The sequence below is a fragment of the Mus caroli genome, chromosome 5 (genome assembly GCF_900094665.2).
Source record: "Mus caroli chromosome 5, CAROLI_EIJ_v1.1, whole genome shotgun sequence".
Taxonomy (NCBI): domain Eukaryota; kingdom Metazoa; phylum Chordata; class Mammalia; order Rodentia; family Muridae; genus Mus; species Mus caroli.
The window spans coordinates 82,103,410-82,120,914 of NC_034574.1; the positions used below are offsets into that span (position 1 = coordinate 82,103,410).

General features: G+C 42.8%; 1 protein-coding gene and 1 pseudogene across 2 annotated transcripts in view; one reads left to right on the forward strand and one right to left on the reverse strand.

Moving 5' to 3' along the window:
• Positions 1 to 17,505, forward strand: part of Slc4a4 (solute carrier family 4 member 4) — a 422,068-nt gene that overhangs the window by 35,425 nt on the left and 369,138 nt on the right. The gene's annotated exons all lie outside the window — the stretch shown is intronic.
• Positions 11,174 to 12,659, reverse strand: LOC110295254 (annotated as a pseudogene). Its single transcript, XR_002378033.1, has one exon. The product of XR_002378033.1 is annotated as an E3 ubiquitin-protein ligase makorin-1 pseudogene (transcript).

Sequence of the window (17,505 nt, forward strand, 5' to 3'; positions counted from 1 at the left end):
ACCCCCCAGAGCTCGTGTCTCTAGCTGCATTTGTATCAGAAGATGGCCTAGTCGGCCATCAGTGGAAAGAGAGGCCCATTGGTCATGCAAACTTTATATGCCTCAGTACAGGGGAACGACAGGGCCAAGAAGTGGGAGTGGGTGGGGGAGTGTGTGTGGGACTTTTGGGATAGCATTGGGAATGTAAATGAAATAAATACCCAATTAAAAAAAAAGAAGTACACTGTAGCTGTCTTCAGACACACTAGAAGAAGAGGGCGTCAGATCTCCTTACTCGTGGTTGTGAGCCACCATGTGGTTGCTGGGATTTGAACTCAGGACCTCTGGAAGAGCAGTCAGTGCTCTTACCCATTGAGACATCTCTAGAGCCCAAGTTCTACATCTTGATCTACAGACAGCAGCAGGAGACTGTGTGCTACACTTGGCATAGCTTGAACATAGGAGACTTCAAAGTCCACCTCTACAGTGACATACTTTTTTCAATAAAGCCACCCTGTACTCCAATAAAGCTAAACCTCCTATTACCTCTCTATTACCAAGCATTCAAATACATGAGTCTATGAATGCCAAATGTATTCAAATCACCACAAATACTAACTGTAAGTATAAGAGGACAATAAGTCCAAGAGTCTATACTTACCACAATTACATTTGAGCCATGTTGCATACCAACATCAATGTGAGTCATTAGAGCTAACAGAAATTGTGCCAAAATGATTTAAAGTTACTGACAGGATCATCCAAACATGCATTCAGTGTCTTCCTTAACAATAGATTTCACTGTAGGTGTGTCTTGTATTCGAGACTTTAGGATAACGTCAGGGCACTGAATCAGCAGACTATTGAGAAGCCATAGTTGCCATATTCATGTTTTGTGATTCCTGAACCTGTGATGAAGCTCTGTTTAAGAGAAAAGAAAATTATAAAGTTGAATGTGCAAAATCAGACCAACATTTTTACTTGCCATGAGAAAAGAACTCACAACATGTCAGTCATGTTTTACACTTATTTTTGTGTATATGCATATGTGTGTATATGCATATGTGTGCCACGGTGCACATGTGGAGTAAGACAACTTGTGGGAGTCAGTTCTCTCTTTCCACCATGCATGTTCTGGGGACAGAACTCAGGCACTTAGACTTGGTGACGAGTGTCTTTACTCACTAAACCATCTTTCTGGACCATGGTCACTTTAGAAAAATCAAGAAATTTCATAAATAATGAGTTGGAAAGTAATGATTTTGTAAGCCAATGACATTTTCATTTATTCTTAGCTGCATCTTCTTTGATACTCTTTTTACATGACAATTGTTTTGAATATTTTTTAAAGATAGAAAGATAAGCCATTCTTCCTTCAGTGTAGCTGATCAAAATTTGTTCTTTAGTATTGAAAATAATTTGCCATTAATAATATTACTCAGGTCTTTAGAATTATTGTCAAGTTTTGGAAAATTCCTTTTTGTTTTTCTATATGTAACACTTCTGTGATATTTATATTTTATCATGCAAGTACAAATTTAAATTCTCTTCAGACTAATAGGACTGACTGATATGAGAAAATTCAAGTGTATTTAAAAATTGATGTTGGTGTAGTGATCTACATAACTGTATAATGTAATTAATACTGTGACTTATTGATGAATTCTGACTTGATGATAAATATGTGTAGGGATTCTGTCATAGGAACGTAACTCATTTATTTTGCTCTGGTGGTGGCTGTTTTGTTTGTTATTTTATCTAGACATGTCAGATCTCATTTCAGGCTATTGGGACACACACATGCACAGCCATTGGTTGTAGTACTGTAACAGGTTTGTGCCTTATATGCATAGGTATGATCAATTCTAGTTCACATGATGATAACATGGTTTAGTTAAAATATGTTGGTGGGGAGCCTTTTAAGCAGAACCAAGTCCTTCATTTGTGATTAAAAATATTAACTTTTTTGAGATGACATCACTTCACTCTTTTCTTTGCTCCCTTTCAATCCTTCCATACGTTCCTTTTTACTCTCAAATTCGTAGCCTCTTTTTCATTAGTTGCTGTTACGTACATTATATGTATACACATATATACGTGTATGTGTAGATGTAGATGTAGATGCTGCGGATGCAGATGCGGATGCGGATCTGAGGATGTGGGAATGCGAATTAGTGTGTGGGTGTGGGCTCAGGCACAGGGACTGATGTGCGGATGTCTGATACCCAGGAGAGTTTCTCAAAGCTACGAACCTTGTTTCTATCCCACTTCCACATTCTATTATTTTTACATGTCACAGTCTTATGTGACAACACCTTCATGGTTCAACTGCAGTTGAGTGAGACCCTAAAGGACCATGTCTCTTCAGCCAGCCTGAATTACTTCCAATCCTTCAAACACATCTTGCTAATGTCTTTTGTCCATGGAAATTCAACTCCAGTTTCTGTGTTGGAACTCACTCTCTTCTGCTCTGCTCAGTTCTCTCCACATCCAAGGATTCTGTTCCTCAGCCTCTCTGACCTCTGCACTCTTCAATGGTCTCTCTTACTTTGTGAAATGAACACTCAGTATCCATATCCTTTCTATCCATATGCTCTTGGTTCTAAGGGAACCCACTCCTTAACCCATTCACCTCCTTTACTGTACTATTCCTTTTATACATAATATACATATTGATTTTACAGTTTCTCGAAAACAAAGCCCTCTTTGATGCTTTTGTATACCCCCACTGAGCCCAAGTCTATGAGACCATGAGATGAATAATCAATACCTGTTTAGGAGAGAAATCAGGTTGAGGGAGTTATCTTTGGAGTTCACAGAATGCTTTGTGGGAGGAGGGTATGGGAGGTGATCACAATGACAGGATTTCCCCCTTTGGTGACACAGTGAATGAGTATCCTCTCCTTACACACTGCATGATGGAAATGTTATTTCTTGGTGAATATGATGTGCATGTTCTACACTAGCATCTCAGACTATTACACTAACAAGAAAAGTGACAATCCTCGGAGTCACTGAGCAACGGACACATTCCCTTTTGCAAACTTCTCACCCACTTGCTTTCAGCCTTATTCATCATAAGCTCATGTTTGCTGAGAATGGTGGAGGGATGAAGGGTATCTGCCTGTCCTTGCTAGCTTGCCCCTGTACGCAAAGGAAACAAATCAACAGAAAGAATCCTGTTTCTTTTAAAAGTTATCTTTCTGCTTTCTCTTTCCCTCCGAAGATGGTGGTTCCTTTTTAAACAGCAGAGGTCCTCCTTGTCCAGGAAGCCTCTAGGATTAAGGAACTACTCATTCTAAAGGCAAGAGATACTTAGTCGCTGTGTGATTTACACAGCCAGTTACAAAGCCATTGTGTGCACTGTTACTCTCTTTCCATCTCAACACCTGCCAACATCTCAGGGTTCTAATTAGCTGCCAATCAGAGGGAAAGGCTCAGAATAAGCAGCATTGTGCCTGGAATTACTATGTGGAAGTGTATGCAAATTGTGGAAGTGTATGCAAATTACTTGGGCAAAGGATGAGAAAGAATCTGTGCTTTAGAGAATAAAATGAATTAATCTAGGATTACTAAACACCGCTAAAAGTATTACTGACCACGTCATAATGCCAGGAAAGGTAATACCTGATCCAGAGACTGTGCGAACACTGGACACTGGTGAGATGGGAGGGCTCTGGCCTGGTTTGTTCTGTTCTGTTTGAATAGCAGGGAGCAGAAAGAATCAAAGCCTACAATAATCTAGCATGGCTAGGGTCCTAAGCCCATGGGATCAGGACGAATTCTACCCATGCCGCCCACCTTTTCCCATCTGTATCTATCTCCCACTGTGTTATCAAGTGCTCCAGATGGAGCTCCCTGTGCACTGTTAATTATTATTATTATTTTTAATCTTTTCACCCGCCATGTCTCTAAATCTTCTGGCACCACAACTGTCTTTGTTGGAAAGAGATGATAGGTTTGTGAAATGTGATGGTGGCACTTCTTTGTGAGCTCCCAGGAACGATGCGAATACTATTTAAGTTAAAAAAAAATAATAATTATGTCCTGACACTTTACAAAAGTAAATTTCTTTGCAATTAGTTGTAGTGTTGGAGACTGCTTTGAAATTCACTAGGGCTCTTCCTTTAAACAAGGAGAAAAGACTCAGGCTGTTTCCCTTGTTTTAGGATCCTTGTGGATAAAAAAGAACTATAGAAATGTAAGCTATTATTAATCCACCCCTTCTCCAGACACATGTCGACGGGGGGCTCTAAAATGTGTTTTCAGCCGACGGTGAGTCTCAGCTTAAAGGAAACTGCAAAATTATTTTTAAATTTCCCAAAGCCATCTATTCCTATGGCAATGGAAGCAGGCTTGAGTCGGCTTTCATACTTGCAGCTTCGGCTGGACAGATACCACTCCTTGGGCAGTACGTAATGCTTTTATATAGCCAGGGCAAGGGTAGCTTAGGTTCTTCCTGATGCAGAGGGGTAGAGAGACAATGCAGATGTCTTAAAGCATTAATAAGAACATCCTGACGTTATATAGTAACAGGTGAAAGCCAGCAAGTCCTTTCAGGGTTACTTTATCAGCTCTGCTGTGTTGGAATTTTCTTAGTGTTTCTTTTTTAGCTAACATTAACAGACCCTAAGTAATCTGCAAATCATAGCTTCTGCTGCTTTTTGTCCTCTGTAATAAGTATAACATGTGCATTTCTGGGTAGATTACTATGCATGCAAGACGGAGAAATGGTTCAGGTCACCACAGTGCGGATGGATAGGTGGGGAATGTAGCAGCCTGCTTTCCCTGAACATCAAAGGGAGAGTCATAACTATAGGTTTGTACTGAGTACCTGTTTACGTCCAAAGAATTGGTGAAATTCCACCCTTAGCGAGGTATGACTTGTAGAAATGTAGAATATTTCCCTACAATGTGGAGAGGAGTGATGTCATTAAGTTCTTTTTACTCCAAGCCCTGGAAGATATAAAAACCTTAGGATAGTAGTAAAGGAAACACCAGGACATCTTCTCTTGATCCTACGTGTGTCCTGTCTCCTAAATAGATTGGCCACATGTTTGTTTCTTGTCCTCTTCAACACATGGTGGTTCAAACGGTGATCACTCATTTGCTTATGATTATTTCAATTGGCTATCCCACAACACAGGACTGTGATTCGGTCTTGTGTGTGTGTCACTAATTTCTGAGATGGCTCAAGTCTCAGACCTTGGTACTCTGCTGGAACAGGCAGCCAAGACCACCTCAACTGGCAGAGTTTCTAAGTCCTTCTCCATGAGGCCTCTTAAGGTGACTCTTCTGGGTTTCTTCATAGGTGGGTGGTATAGAGAAGTCAGGTTTCTTATGTTATGGCCACTCTTTCCCAGAGTCCAGACACAGAAGCCACCAGGCTTTGTTTAGGCTTTGTCATAAAACTAGAATGGTGCCATTTTTGCCAGATTAAAGAGAGTTCAGGTTCAAGGCCCAGGAGAGGACCAGGAAGTGTGCAACACTGGGTGTGTATAGTTGGCTCCCCAGCTCTCATGGATGTCACTGACCTCATGCAGAAACCACATTGCTTAAACTTCCTCTTTCAAGAACTCCCAAGGACTAAACGTCTTGCCAGACTCTGTCCTCTTGGCAGCTACCAAATGCCCAGCCCTGTCTTGTTGGTACATTATTGATTCCCCCCCATGAAGTTTTCCGGAAACTGCCTCCCACACTCTCTAGCCTTCATTGTATTTTCAGTTCTCAAACAGAAACCTGAAGGCACCTAGGTGTGTGGACATTTGTCAAGGTGTTTGGAAGACTGGGGAGACTTTTCCAAACATGACTCATCTCTGAAAGTTGATTTCATATGAAAATAGAGGTCAAAGGGTTTTCATTTCTTAAAAAATATAGAAGCTTTTCTATATATAGGCTAATGTGAATATGTTTTTGAATAAAGTGTGGAATTCTACTGCAACTTGGTGTGGTGTTCTCTCATGCTTCTACAGACTGCTCCTTGTTACCAGAAACTTGCCTTTAGTATCGCTTTTCCTGCTATCCAGCCAGGTCTAGATGAGGCTTCATTATAACATGACCTTGACCATGCTATCTATTTATAATGTTTGCTGTTTTGACGAGTTTTCCCACCAAGAGGGACCACCATTTGGTGAGGGATGATGTCTTCATCCTCTTTGTGGGACCCAGAACTGTTCTAAGTGTTACAACCAAGCCCCTATTTTCTGGTGTGTCCCTCCCTCACAGATTGGTCCCAGCCTCTCCGTCTCATGACTATGAGAGAAGATGGGTTTGAATAGCAACCTAGAAGCTGTGCTTTCCCCTGATGTCCTTAGCATGGCCCAGGTGCTCTAGCATGACGGCCGGGAGTGTAAGCAATTTCTCAACTCTGTTTCTCAGCTTTATTTTGTGAGGTCTAAGGCTGCACCATCTCCAGAATTGATCCAGTCATGGTGAGCCCTAGTCCTGCTTTCCAAATGGGAATAACTGTGTCTAGATAGCATGTTGGTAACGTTGGGCAGTTACCTACTTGGCAATGCGTGTCACTAGGTCTTATCTCCTCTGTGTGCACGCACACTTTTATGCACACACATAAAAGGGCTTTCAAAGGCAAGATGATGAAGCACCTTCCTGAGGGGAAGACATGAGTCAGGAGAGTGTGGTAGGGACTCCCTGGGGGATCACAGTGGCTGGTGAGTCCTCGGCTGAGTTCCAGGAAGCCCTAAATCAAGACAGAAAACGAAGATTGTTCTTTAATGCTTCTAGAATTATCTTGGACTGACTAAGTTCATGGTGTTTCTGTATTCCCTACTTATGGATTCTTTAATTGACAAAATGTTACATGATTACTAAATGCAACATGATATTTTTGAAATATGCTGATCAAATGCTTATAATATCTGAAAAACATGTATTAATGTACAGGCTGTGGAATGGCTAAATAAGTTAACTAACATAAATAACACATCACTTGACACAGGAACATTTTAAATCCTTCTCTTAGCAATTTCCAAGAGTGCATACTTCTCTATTAACTACAGTCACCATGCAGCACAATATAGCTCCTGTACTTACTCCTTCGATTTAACTGAATTGCCCTTTGACCAATCACCCCTGACTCTCCCATCTACCCCTGCCTCAGCTCTAGCCCTCTCTACCTCCTGTTCTCTGATTCTACAGGTATATGATTCCTAGTGTGATAAAAGTATCTCGTGCTATATTAATCCAGTCTCATTTAAACAGAAACCCACAAGCTAAAACAGTATGTATGTACTGTGTGTTGTTGAGGTACTGAAGCTCAGGTAGTCTCCTCAAAGAACATGGTATTTTTGACATAATGGAGACTATCAGCACTTTTGATGTCATTTTAGGTAAACGTTTTCAACTTTTTCCAATGGTTCATAGTGCTGCAGAGTCAGACTTGAGGAAACTGTAAGATCCTGAACTTTTCTTTATGGTCTTGTCCCTGTGGACATGCAGCCTTAAGGTGTGGTCCAGCGAGCCTTTTGTGAGCACAAGTTCTGATACTGGTTGCAAACCCTGTTTCAATGCTTCAGTGTTGGCCTCCTCACAGATTCTCTAATTGAAATTTCTGTTCTTGAGAACCCAATGCTCAGCATGTCTTTGATGACCCAGAGACCAACAAGTGATTACAAGTCCATTGTGGCAGGAGAAGAAACCTAGTGTATAGGTGACTGCTTTGGCCATGAATCCTCTATAGGAATGTGTGCTTTCAGTTCCTCTGAGAGACAGCCAGAAGTTCACTGGCCACTCAGAACAGACAAAAGCAGAACTCATTATTCAGAACAAAGAAGTAGGGAAAACTAAAGGAGCCATAGGTAAGGAGGCACAGCAACATAGGTGAAGACTCCCATTTCTTGTAAAATTAAAGGTGAAGGACTTATTTTTTTGAGAAGTTTCATTTGCAAAAACAATCTTAGGAACCCAGTCCTAATTCTTTAGCCGAAGACGGTGGCTCCAGACCCAAAGACATGTTCTTTGTTGGTAAAGGGGACATACTAAACAAATCTTGTTAGTCTTTCAGTAGGAACGCTGCACCGATATACATGCCAAATCCTATTTATTTATTTATTTATTTATTCATTCATTCATTCATTCATTCATTCATTCATTCAACAGCAGCATAGCAGGACTCCAAATGATAGGCCTCATGCATTATTGGTATGCCCTTGGAATGACAAACCGAGTAATTAAGTTGACTAATGGGGACTATTGTTTATTAATCACTCTGAATAGAACGAAGTCAGAGAGGTCAGTATGTGAACTCGTTGTGGAGGCCCAGTTATCACTCTCATTAAAATATTAACATTGTTCATTCTCTGGCTACTTTGCCAATCAATTCTTTTTCATATCCATTGGGGTTTTCAGGCTAAGTCCTTTCCCAAGTCTTGTGCTGACAAACAAGATAAGTCACAGGTGGCAATCACATCAAATGATGGTCACGGCTAGAATCAAGTTTCTTGTAACTCTTTAAGTGGGGTCTACAGGAAAGAACACTCCTTAGTGGGACAAGAAGGGAGTGACCAAGGTCGTAGCAAAGCCTTTCCATCTGTCCTGCCAGAGAAATGACTGCACTATTAAGTCTCACTCCGTTCATATTATCTCCGTGGGGCTTGTACAGTCAGTGAGCAAAGTTCTCTTCAACAGCTAATCTCAAGGTCCACAGATTATACAAACACCTTTGCTTTTCTGGGCCAATTCCATCCTTCTACCTTTGTCACGGTGCTTCATACGTCTCCGTCTCTGCCAATAGAACTAGATTTTCTATTTGGCAGCAGAACAGACTGGTGGATTTGCTGAAGGCCAGAGGAAGGGTACAGACAAAGGATCAATGGGTGATCGGTTTCTATTTAACTATAATGGACTATCAATGGTGAGCACTATGTCATCCAGCTGTGTGTGCATTTATTTTCTTCTTTTTTCTTTTTTTAAATGTATTTATTTTATGTATATGAGTACACTGTCACTGTCCAGAAGAGGGCTTTGGATCTCATTACAGATGGTTGTGAGCCACCACGAGGTGCTGGGAATTGAACTCAGGGCCTCTGGAAGAGCAGTCAGTGCTCTTAACCATCGAGCTATCTTTACTGCCCATGTATGTGCATTTCTAACTCTTATTGAAAATGAAAACAAATTCACTAAACAGTCTCAATTACTCATTACCATATCTGGCCCTCAGCAGCTACTACCAATGGTGGTTCTCAACCTGTTGGCCGCGACCCCCCTCAGGGGCTTGAACGATACAGGTTACATGTCAGATAGCCTGCATATCGGATATTTATATTATTCTTAAGAGTAGCAAAGCTGCAGTCATGAAGTAGAAATGGAAGTAATGTTATGCTCAGGAATCACAACAGGAGAAACTGTACCAAAGGGTCTCGGCATCTGGAAGGTTGAGAGCCGGTGTGAACGGTACCTGCGATGCCGCACTGTTGGAACCGTAGCCCACTGCTGGAGCCTGAGGTTTGATGCCATTCATTTTCACAGTAGAACCCTGGAAGGAGTCTAGCAGACCAGCTTACAAAGTGTGTGCCCAGGTTGGAGAGGCTTTTCCAGCTGATATGGGGAGCCATGTTTATATACCAGTCAACTCCGGCCTCCCAGCCCTTCTCACATTCCGTTTCTCTATCTCTGTAATTGAAGGCATTTTTTTTTTTTCAGTTTTAGTTCATGCCAACCATGCACATAACTCCTTTTTTTTAAAGAGAATTTTTTCTAGCGAAAATATTTTAAAATATTTTATTTGAACACATTATTGTATCTAATAAGAGTAAATGCTATTTGATTAAATTAAATAAAATCTCTGCTAAATGGGTTGGGGCAAAGCTGGATTTGATCTATAGCACTGTCCAGAAATTTGTGGCCAGTGATGATGAGATTTGTATCTTCAATTTAAAAAAAAAAAGATTTATTTATTTATTTTATGTATATGAGTACACCATTGCTCGCTCTTTAGACACACCAGAAGAGGGCATTGGATCCCATTACAGATGGTTGTGAGCCACCATGTAGTTGCTGGGAACTGAACTCAGGACCTCTGGAAGAGCAGTTGGTGCTCTTAACCCATGAGCCATCTCTCCAGCCGTGTAGCGTCGATTTTTACTTCTTTGTGATTGCAAAGTAACTGTCTTAGCTATGTAACTGTTCGCTGTTTTCTATTAGGTTTTTTAGTAAGCATCATAAACACAGCATTTTGATATTTTTCCCCTCCAAAGCTGACTCTTCCCCTCTGCTCCAGACTTCCCGTTTCGGTACACCATCTTCCCTTTACTGATGGCTCTGAGTCTAGAGCTTACTCTCGGGTCCTTTCTTCCTCAGAGCATGACAACCTTACTTTCAAAAACATGGAGCAAGCACAGCCAATTTTCATCACTTGAGCTGTTATCTTTGTAGTTCAGGATACTGCTAAGCATCTCTGCTGTGGGTTCTAGGTCTCAGCTTCCATCCTTGCCCCCCTTCACAATGACCCTAGAGCTAAAAGGATCACCGACTTCCTTGCCCCATCCTCCTGAATGATTTCCTATTGTGCCTATGACCACATGTACAGGTCCTACATATAATGCAGGGACATTATTCTCCTTTGGGTTTATTTTCAACTTGTTCATGTTTCCTGGCTATGCTGCCTTAACCTTTTCACCCGACAGTGTGCTTTGGCTTGTTGATCCAAAACCATCTTCCCCTCTTCAAACCTTCCCCTGGCTTGATCTTCCTCACTTGACAAGTCACTATCCTTCAGAGACATCTTCCTGGGCATGGAGACACATGCCTCTAATCCCAGCATTCCCAGGCCAAACCAGGTGAATGTACTGTGGACTCACCTAGAGCGAATTAGAACACCAAGGATCAATACATCTTTCAAATTAAGGTTCAATGTTTGGAGAAAAACAGGAGAGGGAATGTCTTAGGGTTTCCATTGCTGTAAAGAGACGCCATGATTATGGCAACTCTTATAAAGGACAATGTATAATTGGTGTTGGTTTACTGATTCTGAGGTTCATGGCGGGAACCTTGTCATAGCAGGAAGCATGACAGCGTCCAGGCCAGCATGGTGCTGTGGGAGCTGAGAGTTCTCCATCTTGTTCCAGAGGCAAACAGGAGAAGACTGACTCCGGGCAGCTAGGAGGAGGGTCTCCAAGCCCACTCCCACACAGTGACATACTTCCTCCAACAAGGCCACACCTCTTTTTTTTAACTTTAAGATTTATTTTTGTAACTTTTGAAACAGAGAAAGCAACACACTCTTGGGGGGAAGGTGAGGGTAAAGGAACAGGCCCTGGGTAGTGATCGCAGCACCTGGAGTTTGAGAGGCCTGCCTAGGAGAGCCACATGCACTGCCACACAGCACAGGGGACAGCTACTGTCTGAGGCTCTGCAGACCAGTGCCCACACCACTCAACACTGCTATAGATCCAAGTCATAAAAGTCCTCCAGCTCATCGTGAAACAAGTCCCACTCATCCTCAGAGTCTGTCACCTCGTCGTCCCCACCTGCAGCCAAAAGCATAAGCAACATCTCACCCAGCTCAAAGGTGACAACCTGCTCTTCCTCATTGTCAAAGGGGTTGTTCTCTCTCTCCTCAATGAGCTCCCAGAAGTGGCTCCTTTGTTGGGCCCGGTATCTGCTTAATGTTCCCACTTTCTGTCTCTGTGGCTCCTCTCTATGGCCATCAGGGTACACATGCTTGTAAAAACAGTTCCCTTCAAATGGGCAGCTCCCACGTCCTTCATCAAAATACTTGCACGCCTTGTTGCTCATGGCCTCCTTGTATTTCTGAATGAGTTTCTGCTTCTCTTCTTTCTCCTCCACCCAGTACTCACTTGGAATGAAAAAGTTAGATGTGATTCGGCATTTGGGGCAGGACTTTATGATCTTGCTCTCAAATTGTTTAGCACTTCTCCACTTGAGAATACACTTGAGACAGTAGGTGTGGTTGCAGTTGGAGAGGATCCCAAAGTGACACTTGCTGGGGTTGGCTTTCTCATAGACCACCTCCATGCAGATCCCACACACCATGTCCTTGCTGCGCTGAACATCAAAAGAGAGCTCCATGTCCTCATGGGCCTCAATGCAAGATTTTATGTGCTGTGACCTCTGGGCAGCATCCACTGGGTGTAGGACCTGCAGGCCATACATGTCACACGAGTCTCCGTGGAGATACACACAATTTTCCTCATAGGGGCAAAGCTGCTTCTTTGTCTCCATCATAGTTGGCTTCTTCTCTGACTCTTCCTTGGTCACTGAACCCTGCGCGGGGGTGGGGTGGGGGGGTACTTCAATGCAGGAAGGGGCAGTATGGCCACAGTAGGGCTGCCCAGGGACAAACTCAATGGCATTCACTCAGTCCTCTGAACCTGCTCCTCCAGTTGGAAAGTTTGGGTTTTGTGACTCAGCTTCGCCTGAATTCATTTCAGCAAGTGATCCAACACCAGAAGAGAGACTTGAGGAAGCAGCGAGGGATGGTTTTGCACTCAGATCTGTAACAGTCACTTCTTCCTGTTTCAGTGGCTTGCTGTGTTCCTATCTGCAGCAGTCTCCATAAACACAGTACCCTCTTTGAAAAAACTTGCACACTACACCGTATGGACTGTCAGAGAGGTCATGAGAGTATCGACAGTTATCGCCTTCCTTACAAACCCCATGCATAAAATATCTGTAGGTGATCTGTTTTGTCCAGCCGCCGCCGCTGCTGCCATCGCTGCCGCCGCCCCCTCCTCCCGCCCCCCCCCCCCCGGGGACGGGGCAGCAACTGTGGGAATAGAGGTGAGGGAGGCCACTGCAACTGCATCCGCTGCAGCTCTTGCTCCTGATGTTGTCAAGGCCACACCTCTTAATAGTGCCCTCATTTCCTCGGCACTACAGGGAATGAGGATGAACATAAACTTGGCTGCTTTTTTACATTTTTCTCTTTTAATAAGAAAGCCTATACTAGGAAAACACTTACTGATGGTGTCTTTTGTCTTGCATGGAAGATGTGAAGACAAAATTTCACAATAGATGTTACTCTGTGCTCCTAGGTACAGAAGAGAAGGAGCTGATCAGGAATCTGCTGAGGTGACCCTGTTGGGACTTTGTGGGGGCATTTCTAAGTACCTATGACATTCAGACTCAAAGTGGTTGGCTCCTCTGCTTCCTGTTTTAGGGGACACTAGAACCCCAGTAGAGCGGTCAGAATTAGATACCCACCGGCCCCCCAGGAATAGCAGGGACTAGATCCTGTTACAGGTGTTTCATCAGCCTGCCCCTTTGTGGCAATGTTTCATGGCTCTTTGGAGACAATGCCAAGACACTGGATATAGGGAGGACAAACTCAGCTTTCTCTAGTTATCTTAAAAAGGAAACCTTTATTTATCTTGTGAGATTTACCTGGAGGAAAGGGAATTGAGTGGGTTGTTGTCAGTGAGAAGCCTTTTTCTCCTTTCAGTTTTCTCCTTTGTAGGACATTCATTTCTTTCCCCTTGTGCCTCCTCTTTGTCTTTGCCTCTGTGGTCTTCTGATTCTCCTCACTTCTGCCTGTCATTTTCCTAACTCTTCCCAGAAGGAGCAGGCATTCAGAGAGGTGAACTCAGAGGTCACCTGTGGGAAGCCACACCACACACCACAGGGATGCCTCTCTCTCCTCCCTCCTGGCCTTCTCCCCAGGAGGGCCTGAGATTTTCTGTGGGAGCATCATGATGAAACGGACTCAGAGAAGGAGGAAATAGGAAACCAATGGGGCTTGACTTCATCACACCAGGAGTTCAGTTGTCAGAAAACCAAGCACATTTATCACATCACGAAACATTTCAGCTTATAGAACCAAATCAGGTTGGATCTAAGAGGGTTTCAGAGTTTTCCAAGGGGACTTCAGGAGTCCTTGCAACCCCTTATCCATCTGTAGCCACAAAAGTGGGTGGGGGATGCCGTTTCCTGAATCTCTAGCGCTGCGTTCTTTTTGGCTGAACTCTGTGTGCCCAGTAGTTTGGCCTGGCCAGCGTGTCCGAGGGAAGGTGGAGTGCTTCCATAGCCGTGACTCTAGAGGGAAGCAGCTGATCTCAAGAAAACCCCAAGTCAGACAACAAGAGACTCAGTTCTTTCTCTCTAGCCAGGCCTAGTAATTCAGGCAGGATGCCTGGGTCAGAGCTTTCCTTTCGATGCTGTGAAGGAGGGGCTCATGGAATCATAGAGTCTTGGAACCGGAGAAGACTTTAGCAGTCATCAGTCCTATCCATTATTCTCTATTTCTTTTTTCTTTCTTTTATTAGATATTTTCTTTATATACATTTATATACATTTCTTTATATACATTTCAAATTTCAAATGCTATCCCGGAAAGTTCTTTATACCCTGCCCCCGCTGCTCCCCTACCCACCCACTCCTGCTTCTTGGCCCTGGCATTCCCCTGTACTGGGGCATATAAAGTTTGCAATACCAAGGGGCCTTTCTTCCAAGTGTTGGCCAACTAGGCCATCTTTTGCTACATATGCAGCTAGAGACACATATGGGGGTACTGGTTAGTTCGTATTATTGTTCCACCTATAGGGTTGCAGACCTCTTTAGCTCCTTGGGTACTTTCTCTAGCTTCTCCTTTGGGGGCCCTGTGTTCCATCTTATAAATGACTGTGAGCATCCACTTCTGTATTTGCCAGGCACTGGCATAGCCTCATACAAGACAACTATATCAGGGTTCCTTCATCAAAATCTTGCTGGCATATGCAGTAGTATTTGGGTTTAGTGGCTGATTATGGGATGGATCCCCGAGTGGAGTAGTCTCTGGATCGTCCATCCTTTTGTCTTAGTTCCAAACCTTGTCTCTGTAACTCCTTTCATGGGTATTTTGTTCCTTATTCTAAGGAGGAATGTAGTATCCACCCATTGGTCTTCCCTCTTCTTGATTTTCTTGTGTTTTGCAAATTGTATCTTGGGTGTTCTATGTTTCTGGGCTAATATCCACTTATCAGTGAGACATCTAATGATTTCTTTTGTGATTGGGTTACCTCACTAAGGCTGATATCCTCCAGATACATCCATTTGTCCAAGAATTTCATAAATTCATTGCTTTTAATAGCTGAGTAGTACTCCATTGTGTAAATGTACCACACTTTCTGTATCCATTCTTCTGTTGAGGGACATCTGGGTTCTTTCCAGCTTCTGTATTCTCTATTTCTATTCATCTACTCTCCACCTGAGTAGGGAACTTCCAAGGCCCTGCATTGATACACTGAGGTTTACAATTTCAGGACAAGCCCTGATAATAGGAACAGTCTTCTTCCTATGGAACCAACAAGTCTCTTCTTGAAGGTTTTCTCCCTGGCTTCTTGGGGCTCTTTGAGGACTCTGGAAAACAAGTCTCACATCAGTCTAAAAGAACCACGTCTTAAAACCTACTGCAGGACTTGATTTCCTCAAGTCCTCAGGGTGAAAGGACTCATGCATACTCTTAAGGTTGATGTAAGGGAAAGGACTGAAGCAAGGTGCACCACAAAAGCAATGGCTGACATCAGAAGGCATGGCTTCTTCTCTCTAATGCTCTCACTTTTGGTCCTTCAGTAGCTGGCACGGAGACACTGTCATCTGTTTAAAACTGAGAGGCAAACATAGATGCTACTGTTGGGGAGGACAATAAAAAGAGATGCTCCACAGTTTTGCAAAGTTCCCAAATGATAAAGCTTTTTTTTTTTTTTCAGCTCCTTTCTGATATGGCTTTGGACCATTTGGTTCAAAAAGGTCACAGGAATAGGACAGCTCTTTTGAAATATGTCAAAGATACCTGGTGTGAGGGAATTGAAGACCTTCAGCTCCCGGGTTTAACTAGAGTTCTCCAAATGGCAGCGATGGGAACCTGTTAGTATGGAAAGCCTTGCTTCTCCATTTCTCCTCCTTTGTGTACTCCCCAAACATTTGTTTATCCTCAGTCACAAGTCAGGGACTGCTTTCTGTATAGGTGGGGCAGGAAAGGGCCAATGCTCCCGTTTTACCCTTCTGAAGCTTAACGTGGAGTTTGTGTGATCAATTCTGCTGACAGCTTTGGATGAAATTTGCTGTTTGCTAATGGCTTTTTCTCTTCCTCGCACTGTGGAGATGCAGCCAGGGCCAACATTTTCCTGGCCTACTTTCAATAATGGCATTATATTTTTGATTCATCAAATAGAAACCCTCAATCCAATTAGCCATCTGGCTTAACTGTTCATCGATTAAGTGTGAATTCCCATCTTAATAGGTGTACATATTTATAAATACCTCATCTAACGTGTATGCTCAAAGACCATTTTAATGATTCCACACACTCTGAGTTTTATGGTTGTAAAAGAAAACACATTGTTTATCCTGTGCTATATTATGGAAATAAAAGTTGAACCCTGAAAATCCATGGAGTGTACAAGTGACGAATTACATAGTGATGTTGCCCAGGGAAACGCAGTCTCTAGGAACAGAAACCAAGCTGGAGTTCGGGCAGTGGGGAGGTAGCAGCTAGATCCATATAGTTACATGCAACTGGGGAGCCAGGCGCCTTTCCTGGTAAATGGAGGTGATTTGCAAGCCTCTTTCCTTCGGGAGCCAAGGTTTACAGGCAATGTTCTGTAGATATGTGACGACTTCATATGCAGGTAGCGAACAGATCTCAAACACAAAGAGCTTGTTTCAATAGTCAGTAGAAGGCAAAGGAAAGCTCAGTCAGGACATGTGTTATCTGAACGGAAGGGTAAAGTCAATTTTCAAATTGTTATGAAGGTCCTGTCGTTCAGCACCACAAGCAGAAAAGATGATTAAAAAAAAATCAAATCCTTCGTCTTATCCCATCATCAGCATCCAACAAATGAATTTTCAATGTGCATAGAGATCACCACAGGAGATGTGTAAGGGAGAATGCCTTGGGATTGAGATCTGAAGTCATCTTCAAGGTGTGTTTTAGGTTTCTTTTGCGACTCGGTAAGTATAGGGATAGCTCCATGAGTTTTCTAGGATCCATGCAGGTTTACATGCATGGGCTAAAAGATTGCTGCTCTACCTTGTTTAAACCAGATCTAAGGGTGCTAAAACAAAGGGTGTTTAAAAACTAGAGCAAAGATTCAAATAGAAATACTCAATCACTTTTAACACATGCCTAGCATTTTCTCGTCTTTATCTCATACATGCATTCATAAGAAAAATGTTTTTCTCACTGTGACAACAAATCAGCTATACTAAAAGCAGCCTTCTAATCGTACTCTCTAAGGTACTGGTCAGCAGTGGCAAGACTGCGGAATTTCTCTTGTCCAGACATCCTGCCAACTCTTGGTAATCCCAACACACACACACACACACACACACACACACACACACACACACACACACAGAGACAGACAGAATAACACTGTGTTTTTTTCTATTACTTCTTTGTTTAACGTTCCCTTTATGGAATTATTCATTAGTGATGTGTTGTTTAATAAGAATTCTTATGCTCCTAGTCGGCCATCACTGGAAAGAGAGGCCCATTGGACTTGCAAACTTTATATGCCCCAATACAGGGGAATGCCAGGGCCAAAAGAATGGCAATGGGTGGGTAGGGAA